Source organism: Herpailurus yagouaroundi, unplaced genomic scaffold, assembly GCF_014898765.1.
Source record: "Herpailurus yagouaroundi ecotype Mexico unplaced genomic scaffold, PumYag 77, whole genome shotgun sequence".
Lineage (NCBI taxonomy): Eukaryota > Metazoa > Chordata > Mammalia > Carnivora > Felidae > Herpailurus > Herpailurus yagouaroundi.
This window is the reverse complement of record NW_024412388.1, coordinates 54,700,335-54,711,220: the sequence shown is the minus strand read 5'-3', so window position 1 is coordinate 54,711,220 and position 10,886 is coordinate 54,700,335. Positions and strand designations below refer to the sequence as shown.

The 10,886-nt window shown below is 40.8% G+C and overlaps 1 protein-coding gene across 2 annotated transcripts in view; it reads right to left on the bottom strand.

Moving 5' to 3' along the window:
• The window catches only part of PDE4B (phosphodiesterase 4B), a 543,304-nt gene extending 542,002 nt beyond the window's left edge, over positions 1-1,302 (bottom strand). The window contains exon 1 of one of the 2 annotated variants that reach the window (XM_040470524.1): positions 1,178-1,302. The gene's annotated coding sequence lies outside the window, so the exon portion shown is untranslated. Of the gene's footprint in view, positions 1-595; positions 693-1,177 lie in introns of those variants that run through there. The other variant, XM_040470523.1, reaches the window with a different exon arrangement.
• Positions 1,303-10,886: the final 9,584 nt, after the last annotated feature.

Below are 10,886 nucleotides of genomic sequence, written 5' to 3'. Positions count from 1 at the left end.
CACACACACACACACACACACACACACACACACACACACACACACACTTGTAGCTCAGAAAGGGCCAGGCCCTGAACACATCCCAGCACCCCTCCCCAGACAAGAGATAGGGCTTCCCAAAAGTTGCTGACAGAGCCTTCGTTATGCTGTGCCTTAGGCGCGCCCCACCTGGCTCCCCAGCCACCAGGACGCACAGGACCATCCTGGGGCCGCAACCCAGCAAACTCTTGGGTACTTCGGTCTCCCTCCCGCGCCCGCCGCCCGCAATCACTGGGCATCGCGCGCCAATCCACCCACTCCTGGGCAAATCCTTCTGCCTTTCTCCTTCCTCCCTTAGCCGCCTCTCCTGCCTAAGGGTTTGCCAAGAGGTTCAAGGGCGGAGGCAGAGAAGGAGGGAGCGAAGAAGAAGGGCCGGTTGGCGGATTTCCTACTAGGGGCACCAAGGACGCCGTCAAGGCGACCACCCTGGTGCGGCCCCATACTCCCTCGCCCCCCCATCAACCCACAGCACCCCACACTCTCCATTTCGGCTCCTCTGTGTGAGGAAGTAAGAGAAGGAGGAAAATAAACCCGCAGCCTCCTGGGCAGCCCTTACCTCAGGCTGCCCTCTCGGAAGCCGCCCTCCTGCTGGCTGAGGCGCCGCTGGTGCACCGCCGCGGCTCCGCCCGGCTCGGCTCTTGCGTGCAGTGCGCTCCCCGGGGCACGAGAGGCGGCGGGAGACGCTCGCGCGCGGCTCGCGTGCAACCCGGCCGGCGGTGTGGAGCCCGCAGCTGCCGTGGCGAGTCCGGGAGCCCTGGAAAGGGGCGCACCAGCCGAGGACGGCTGCGGAACGCGCGCGCGGAGCCGCCGGGCATGAAGACCCCGGCCGGGGCGGTGCAGACTGCCGCGACGCGCCCGAGCTCCGGTCTCCTCCGCTGGCCCCCCCAAACCCCCTCTCTGTACCCCCACTACCCCCCCACCGGGAGACAGCTCGCCGGTGGCACTTGTTCTGCCGCGCTGCGCTCTTCCGCCCGGTGCGGGGAATAACAATGTGATCTTACTGCACGGACTAGATGCTATGTAGTAGGTTGTAACTGCTGCGGCCACCACCTGTCAATTCCAAGGTGCAAGGCACACTGTCTCCAGAGGGCTGGCCTCTCCCTGATTCCCTACCCGCTTCTTTTCCTCCTCCACCTACCTCGCCGACCTCCCGCAGTACTCTGCCGCACGATACTAAGGGAGTTTTGCAAAATAACCCTCACTCCCAGCCAGGAGCTCACGGCATCTCTCTTTCCACCAGAGCTGAAGGATTACGCACAGCCCTGCGTGCCTAACCAAAGCCGGATGCCGAAAATCCTGGTTTGAACCCCACACTAGCCACCCCCCCCCCGCCCCCATTCATAATCCCAGCGGCCGTCTGCCACTACACACCCTCCCCCTGCCGCCCGCGCTCGCTGCGATTCGCCGTCCCTGGAACGTGTCAGTCATTCGCTCTTCATCTGCCATGAATACAGTACTAGAAGCTCCGCAGCCACGGGTTGCACAAAAGGGGATGGGGAGAAGAGCACTCAGCTGGAGGGGCCGGGGGAAGCCAGGGACGAATTACGCGGAAGAAGCCGGTGTGAAGGTGAGAACCCGCTGCTCTCCTGTTGCACAAAGGAGCTCCAGAGAGGATAAGCACAGTGCCACTGAACCAGTGGGTCAGCTCACCTCCAAGGAGGTGCTCTGCAAAGACCCCTGGGAGTGGGTCCCACAACTTGGCCATTTGTAATGGCCAATCAGCAGGCCCACACTTGGAAACCTGACTTCCCCAGCTTGAAAGAGTGCAGATGGGTAGAGGCCTGCGAGTTGGGTTGGGGGGGGGGGGGGGCCCACCGGGGGTAGGGAGAGCCAGGTGTGAGAAAACATAGATTTGCTTTTCTCCAGTTGTCCAGCTCTTTCAGTCGGAGAAAGAGAGAAGAAAGCTGGTGAGAGAAAGAGAAGGCAGACAGGGATATGGTAACTTTGCACATTGAACTATTATAACTAGCCAGAAACCAGAAAAGACTTTAATGGATAAAATTGGCCTATTTCACAATTTATTCCAAAGAACACTGTGGCACACCCATTTTGCACTAAGCACAATACACTGTGCCAGATGCTGGAGTACAGACATGATCAGGGCCACAGTCCCTGCACCCAGGGTGCTCACTGCCTAGTGGGAGAAGCTACTAGGAAAGCCCAAAACGGACAAGTACTACACATGGAAGCACACACCAATTACACCAGTGGAAGGAATTTTCTCTAGTTGGAGGGGAAATGGGTCAGGGAATTTGATCCCTTCTGAACTGTGTAATAAAAGGCAAATAGGAGTTTGCCAAAGAAGTAACAGTAACCTTCTGTTATTCATACATTAACCCAACCAGCTTCACATACCTACACAAGGAAAGTCATACCTGAGAGCTTGTCAATATAGGAACTTAATGGACTCCTGCCCTGCACTGTTATCCCTGGGTGGTTTTTGGAGGAAACATTTTCAAATACTAGCCCTTGGAGTGTAGAACACCCAGTGCTCACAGCTGAAATGCTGCCTTCTTGGACCTGTTGGTTTATGTTCTATACCATCCACTCATCTGTTAGCTTGAAATTAAGCCCAAAGCCAAAATTAATAATAGTGAGGCAATGAGCATCTGGAGGGAAGCCAATAAATCTTGCAATGCAGTCATGGTTCTTGTCACAGTCTTTGTCTCTAAAACGATGACAATATAATCTCTTTTTCCTGAACTACAGTGAGGATTAATTAGTCAGACAAATTAAATAGAAAAAGACCATTGCCCGAATAGAGTGTGGGATGGGAAACTAAATTGTGATTCAATCTGGGAAAAAAAGAACCAGTTTGAGTGACATGCTCCCCCTGCGAATATTAGAACTTTGAAAGGTATTAATGATTACTAAAGCACCCAATGTTGTTACCTCATCTTCAGAAAAACATGTCCAAAGGGTCCTCATTGCAAATAAGAATTAAACGGACTCCCGTATGAAGATGATGTCATCAATTTAAACATCCTTCCCACTTCTCCCTAGAAATCATGTATAAACTAACAAAGAGAATGGAAAAATTGTTAAATGCCATTTTCAGCAGCCCTATACAGATTTTACTCACAAACCCCAAAGTCCTTGTAGAGGGTGTTAAAGTAGCTACATTTGAGCAGAAGTCATATGGAAAAGGCCTAGGGAGAGTAAAGGGGACCAAAAGTAAGAACATCAGAAAGTACCAGCAAAAACACGTTTCCTGAAAGTAACAGGCTCACCACAAGATGCAAAAACAGCCACGTCTCTCAAACAAGAAAGCAAGAGCAGAACAGGTAAGGCAGAAGAGGCACAAAGAGATGGGGAGAAGAAGCACAAAGGCACCTCCCTGCTAGAGATTCCAGGGAACCCACCAGCATCAAGTCTCAGGGGCAGCAAAACTATAATCCTTGAGGATGACGTAATCACTGTGAGATACAGAAGACCTATTCCTTGCCTGTAAGGACTGGGGAGCACAGAGCTGTTGGCAGTCTCCTGAACCAAATTTACTTCAGAGACTTAGAACGGGTGAGTCTACAGAAAAGCCATAATTACTGGAAGCAGACTGCTTTTGAGTAAGCAATAAAAGTGAATCTGTAATCTATTGTTGCATGACAAATCACCCAAAACAATGGTTTAAGAGTTACCAATTATTTGCCTACAATTGAGTAAAGTGACAAATGGGGATGGGTTGAACTGGATTGGCTTATTTCTGCTTTATTTCCGTCTCACTCAACAGGTCTCACTCACATATTTGGGCCTCACACGGGATAGACTGGGCACCTGGGGCATCTTTCCAGGGGGCTAGCTCAGGCTTTTTCATGTGGAGTTGGAATAGTTCTCAGCAGTAAGAGAGAGGGCACATTCCAATATTCACACTCCTTTTAAGTTTCTGCCTGTGTCATGTTTGCTAATGTCCCATTGGCTATAAAGTAAGTCATCTGGCTAAGTCTAGAGTCAACGTAAGGGGGATTGAAAGGGCGGACCTACGCCGGCCGACTCCATCTTGTTCTGTGTCCTCCACCTTGAGTGACTATGTGCCCCACATGACCCCTTTCTGGGAAAATCGCAGAAACCTCAGACCACGCCTCCTCCCCTTGAGTAACCTCCCACTTACCCATTCAAACTTCCCGATCAAAACACACCCCACGACCTACCTAAGGGGACCCCGACCCTTCCCCAGCCAATGGGCTGAGGCCACAGCCATTACTCACCAACTGCCCCTAGACCCCTATAAAACCTTTGTGCTTTTGAAACTCGCTGGCTCTCTCCGGCATCTCACCGCTGCCTCGGTGCAGGTAGGGGATTGAGCTTGAGCTAGCTCAAATAAAGGCTCTTTGCTTTTGCATCGGACTCAGCTCACTGGTGGTCTTTGGGGATTGCGAATTCTGGGCATAACAGGATTTCATAGGGGCATGTGTGTGGGGAGGTGTGAGACCGTCATTCGTACGACAATCTGCCACAGAAAGTAAGCTTTTTGATTGAGAGAACAGGAAAACTACCTTGAACCCACCATGTCAGGGGCTTTCTACAAAGACTGGCCAGAAAAATATAATTGATTCCAGAGTGAGTAGTGATAAAGGAAGAAACTGGCACAAAGAGAATACAAAGATCCTATAAGAAAGATCCTGAAAAGGAGCATCAAAATTACCAAAAAATGTGGGGGAAAGTTGCCACAGAACCATTGAAAATTGTGACTTTTCAATGTATTTTTCATGTATTTTGCAATGAATAAACAAAACTCCATTAAAAATAGATACTTGCATAGTATTTGCTATTGCCAGGCACTATTCTAACTTCATTGCAGATTTGAATTGAATAGATTCTCAAAACAACTCCATGAATGACTCATCATTATTATTACCATTATCTATATATGAAAAGAACTAAAGTACATAAAAGTTAAATAATTTGTTTAAGTGCCTTGGGTGGTTCAGTTGGTTAAGCACCTTACTCTTGATTTCAGCTCAGGTCATGATCTCATGGTTACTGAGATCAAACCCCATGTGGGGCTCTGAGCTGCTTGGGATTCTCTCTCTTCCTCTCTCTCTCTCTCTCTGCCCTTCCCCTGCTTGCATGTGCATGCTATCTCTCTCCAAATAAATAAATAAACTTTATTTTTTTAATTTTTAAGTGTTTATTTTTGAGAGAGAAAGAGAGACAGAGCATGAGCAGGGAAGGGGCAGAGAGAGAGGGAAACACAGAATCTGAAGGAGGCTCCAGGCTCCACCAAGCTGTCAGCACAGAGCCTGATGCAGGGCTCAAACTCACAAACTGAGATCATGACCTGAGCCGAGTCGGTTGCTTAACTGACTGAGCCACCCAGGTGCCCCTCCAAATAAACAAATAAGCTTAAAAAAAAAATCACACAGCTACTCAGAGAGGAGCCAGTATTTAAACCCATTCAGTGTTTCTCCAGTGTCTGTCTCTTATTCATGAAGCTATACTGAATCCCTAAATGAAATATATTTACCATTAGGTTAATGAGGCAATGTATTCTATTAGGCAATGTGACAAAGCACAAATGAAGAAACTCAAGAAAGGGATGGGGATGAAGTGAGCTGATATACATCAGATATGAAAGAGAGAAACGAACCAAACCATGACAGAAACGAAGACAATATTGGGAGAAACACAGAGGGGAATAAGCACTGTGGATGAGTAAGAGACAGCAAAGACCCATATAAGAATAATGGCCAGGGGCGCCTGGGTGGCACAGTCGGTTAAGCGTCCGACTTCAGCGAGGTCACGATCTCGCGGTCCGGGAGTTCGAGCCCCGCGTCAGGCTCTGGGCTGATGGCTCAGAGCCTGGAGCCTGTTTCCGATTCTGTCTCTCCCTCTCTCTCTGCCCCTCCCCCGTTCATGCTCTGTCTCTCTCTGTCCCAAAAATAAATAAACGTTGAAAAAAAAAATTAAAAAAAAAAAAGAATAATGGCCAAAATAAAATGAAAACAAAGAGAAATATACTTTTAAGCATTGTGTGAAAATGATAATGATAGATGAAATACAATGCACAGCCAGCATACCTATAGTTGGAGTCTCTGAAGAAGAAAACCTTAGCAATGGGACAGAGCAAATACTTGCAAACAAAATTAAGAAAGAACTTCTCTGAAATTAAAACAAAAGTCTTGAATCTCCATATGGAAAGTAAATGCCATGTACTACAGAAAGCTGATTCATAATGTTCAAGCAAAAACATATGCAAATTATTGAAATTTGAATATAAAGAAAATCTTTGAAGCCAAAAAGCAAAAAGATCAAGATTTGTGTAAAGAAAAATAAGTTCAACTTCACTTCAGTCTTCTCCAAAGCAAAGTCAATGGAAAAAAAACGACATTCTCAAGGAAATAAAATATGATCTAAGTATTTTATATCAACCAAGTCATCCGTCAAGTATAAAGACCATTTAAAGACACTTAAAACTTTAATAATCAAAGACTATTCTTTCTTTCTGAGGAATCTACTAGAATAAATGTGGGGAAACTTTCTCATGATGAACAATGAATATACTTATGTTCTAAAATTAGACCATTAAAATATGCATGAATGCTATAGACTTTGAAAATGTAGGGATGATGCAAAACACAAGTATTCAGAAGAGAAAGGAAAAAGTTGGTGGTGATTACAGCAAGTTCACTGACTGACTCATCTATAACTGCTGAGGTTGAAAATGTAATTTAAAGCTGACATAGTAGTACACTAAATGTGTATAACAATGCAAAGATAAACACTAGGAAATTTAATTTTTTAAACAAAATATAATAATGCAGAGTCAAAAGAATAAGATACATGCCATGTTATCATTGCTTGTAACTAATAATGTCTAAAATAATAGAAAATTATGAATATAATATGAAGACTTAATTATAAAGGTAGCCACTAGAAAGTGCTACCTTAATGCACACCTTTGTAAAAAGAGGAAGCATAAACACATGCATACACACACACACACACACACACACACGTATCTAAGAATCGACATAAATATTTCCAAATCAATACATACTTCAAGTTATTTTTTAAAAGGATCTTCAAATTGGGACACCTGGTGACTCTGCTGGTTAAGCAACCAACTTTTAATTTTGGTTCATGATCTTACGGTTCAGAGATTGAGTCCTGGATTTGGCTCTGCACTGACAGGGTAGAGCCTGCTTGGGATTCTCTCCCCTCTCTCTCTCTCTGCCCTCCCCCTGCTCACGCACGAATGTGTGCACACACTATCACTCAAAATAAGTAAATAAACATTTAAAAAATAAATAAAATAAATAAAAGGATCTTCAAATTGCATTAAAAGCAAACCTGATACTGTAGACAGATATGTCAAAAAGAAAGATTCAGAATGGTTCATAACAAAAAGAAAATCAAAGTTTTACCTGAAATAATGCCCCATCCTCCCACACAAACACATACAGGAATAATAATAAAAAAGCAATAAAGTCTGACCTTAATTTTAGGCAAGTTGGACTCAGGACAAATAAGTATTGTATGAAACAAGAGTGTCACTTTATAACACAAAAAGTAAAATTCACAATGAAGATGTGGAAGTTCTGAATATCTATGATCTAAATGCCTCATAGCAACAACTTATATAAGCAGACATTGCAGGAGATAGAAAAACATATAGAAAGGAGATCATAATATAGAAGAAGTTTACTCATCTCTCTTGATCTAAATATGGATATATCAGGTGTTGTGCCTCAAAAGTAGAGATTGTATGTCATTCAAAGGTTAAGAGCATATGCACGAAATATGAAATATCAAGCCATGAAGAAAACTTCAATAAAATCTAAAAATAAGGAATCATGGACAACATTCTGTAATCACAACATAATAAAGCTAGAAATTAATAGACAAATCAGAAAAACAAACATCTCTGAACCTGGAAATAAACATAAAACCTCTTTTAAGTACTCTTATGAACAAAAATTGTAGAATTTCTGGAAAATAATGATAAATGAAAACACTACTTATCAGAATTCTGTAACACAGCATTAGCTGAAATAATTAAATAAGCACCAACTCAAAAAGATAGAAAAACACTATTAAATAGAGGGAAAACAAGGGCGCCTGGGTGGCTCAGTCAGTTGAGCATCCACCTTTGGCTCAAGTCATGATCTTTTGGTTTGTGAGTTTGAGCCCCACATCGACCTCTGCCCTGATAGTGCAGAGCTTGGAGCCTGCTTTACATTCTGTGTCTCTCTCTGCCCCTCCTCTACTTGTGCTCTCTGTCTCTTTCAAAAATAAATAAATAAATAAAATATTTTAAAAAATTGTAAATAGAGGGAAAATAGAAGAAAAAAACCTGTAGTCTAGAAGAAATAAATAAGCTAAGAAAGGAAAGTGAGGAGAATTAATATATAACTCCAAAAGCAGGTTTTTTTGAAATTATGAAAATAAGATATTTAAAATAATCATTAAATTTATCAAGAAAAAAATATATAAATCCAAAAAATAAGAAAGGATAAAGGGTTAAAACATAGAAATAGAGAATTTTGAAATAATCCTAAAAACTACTTTAACATACTATAATATGCCTCCATCATACTTTCATTTTTGTTCCCCTTAAGAATAAAATTAAATTTTTCCCTGGTAAGAGAAATTAAATTTTAAGGAATAAGATCTGTGGAGAGGGTGGAGATTTGGTATTTGTAATATCAAAGATATACTGCTCCATTGTGAATGCATGTTACACATAGAAAAATACATTTGAAAACCTGGGTAAAACGAATACTTTTAGTGGAAAATATAATTAACCTAAACTGTCCCTAGAGGACATAGAAAATCTAAACAGAAGCAATTGTGAAAATTGTCAGTCCCCCATCTTCCTTTAATGAATTACCAAGACAATATGATCTTCACAGGGAAATTTTACCAGATATGTGAAGAGTAGATAACCACCATGAGGTTATCACCACATACCAGTGAGAATGGCTAGTATCAAAAAGACAGGAAATAACAAGAATTGGTGAGGATGTGGCAAAAAGGGAAGCCTTGTGCACTGTTAGTAGGAATGTAAATTGATATAACCATGATGAAAAATGGTGTACAAATTCCTCAGAAAATTAAAAATAGAAATCACATAAAACTCAGTAATTCCACTTCTGGATATTTCCCAAAAGAAAACAAAAACACTAATTCAAAAAGATAGATGTATGCCTATATACACACACATATATGTATTTATATGTATATACATACATACACACAATAAAATATCACTCACCTATAGGAATAAAATCTTACCATTTATAACAACATAGATGGACCTAGAGGATATTAAGCTAAGTGAAATAAATCAGACAATAAAAACAAATACCATATGGTTTCATTTACACGTAGAATCTAAAAACAAAAAACAAACGAAAAACCACAACAAAAATATAGAAGTGGACTCATAAATACAGAGAACAAACTGGTGGTTGCCAGAAGGAAGGTAGGTTGGGGAATGGACGACACAGGGAAGGGGATTGAGAGCTACATTAACTTCCACTTCTAAAATAAACAAGTCACAAGAATAAAAAGTATAGCATAAGGGATATAGTCAAGTTAAAAAGGAGATAATCATTATGATATCTAAGTTATAAAAAGCATAAAAAGAATGAATATTTCCCATTAAATTTTATAAAGAAAATGACACAAATTAAAATCTAACAAAGTTTGAATATAAAGGAAACATAAAAGTCCATCTTATAAATTCAGAATCCAAGAATGTAAGAATAATTCAACATTAGTAAAATTATTCAGATAAATAATTATATGGAGCAAAAAACATAGGGTTATTTCTAGAGACATTGAAAAGGTATTTGAAAAATTCAATAGCCATTCTTGATTTTTTTTTTTAAATTCTCAGTTATCTAGGAATATATGAATACTTCTTTAATAGGACAATACATCTATGTCAGCCTGAAAGCCATGTTTAAAGATTAGACATTCCCTTACTAAAGTAAGGGAAAAGATCATGATGCATTACAATCATTTTTAAACCTTATTCTAGTGTTATAAGTCAGTGAAAAAAGAAAGAAATTAAAGATATAAACATTGGAATTTAAATAAAACTTTAAAAAAGGTAGAAATAGATTTTTAAAAAATAACCTTGGGATGCAGGACAAAAAAAAGATATATACATTGGAATTCGGCTGTAAAATGGTCACTATTTGTAGAAAATCTAAGAGTATATCTGGAAGTACTATACAAACTTATTTGTTGCAACACTGTCTGAAATAATAAGATTGGAAACAACTCAAATGCTTTTTAACGTACATACAGCTATACAATGGGATCCTACTATGCAGATATAAAAAATAAGAGAAAGTGTACTACTATGAAAATTTTCCAAGATGTATCATTAGGTTAAAAAAAATAGTAGGTTACGTATAAGTAACAAAAGGTTAAAAGTAGGAATATATATTTAAGTAACAAAGGGATAAAAGTGAGAATATATATTTGTCTTAATTGAATATGCATCTTAAAAATCTCTGAAAGGATACTCAACAAACAAATAAAAGTGGTTACCTCTGGGAGTGGGAAGGGATCTGAGACATGGGTAACCAGCTTTTTACTTTAATACTATTTGATTTGAAAATCATAATTATTAGCTATTTAAGTATTAAATTGAATTAATTTAAAAGTCATTAGGCATAATGTGAATGATGTGTTTTTATCTGCCATCCTCTCTTTAACGTTGGAAAAAAATGTGCCATGCCACAGAACAAGAATAGTACTGCACGTACTTTCTTTTTATGAAAAGGTCAAACTAATTTCCACGTGCACGGTATAATCATGTTAGCAGGCATGATTCATGTGGTTATTTCAGGTACATAATCTTCCTTTTTTTATTAATTAATCATATATTCAATTGT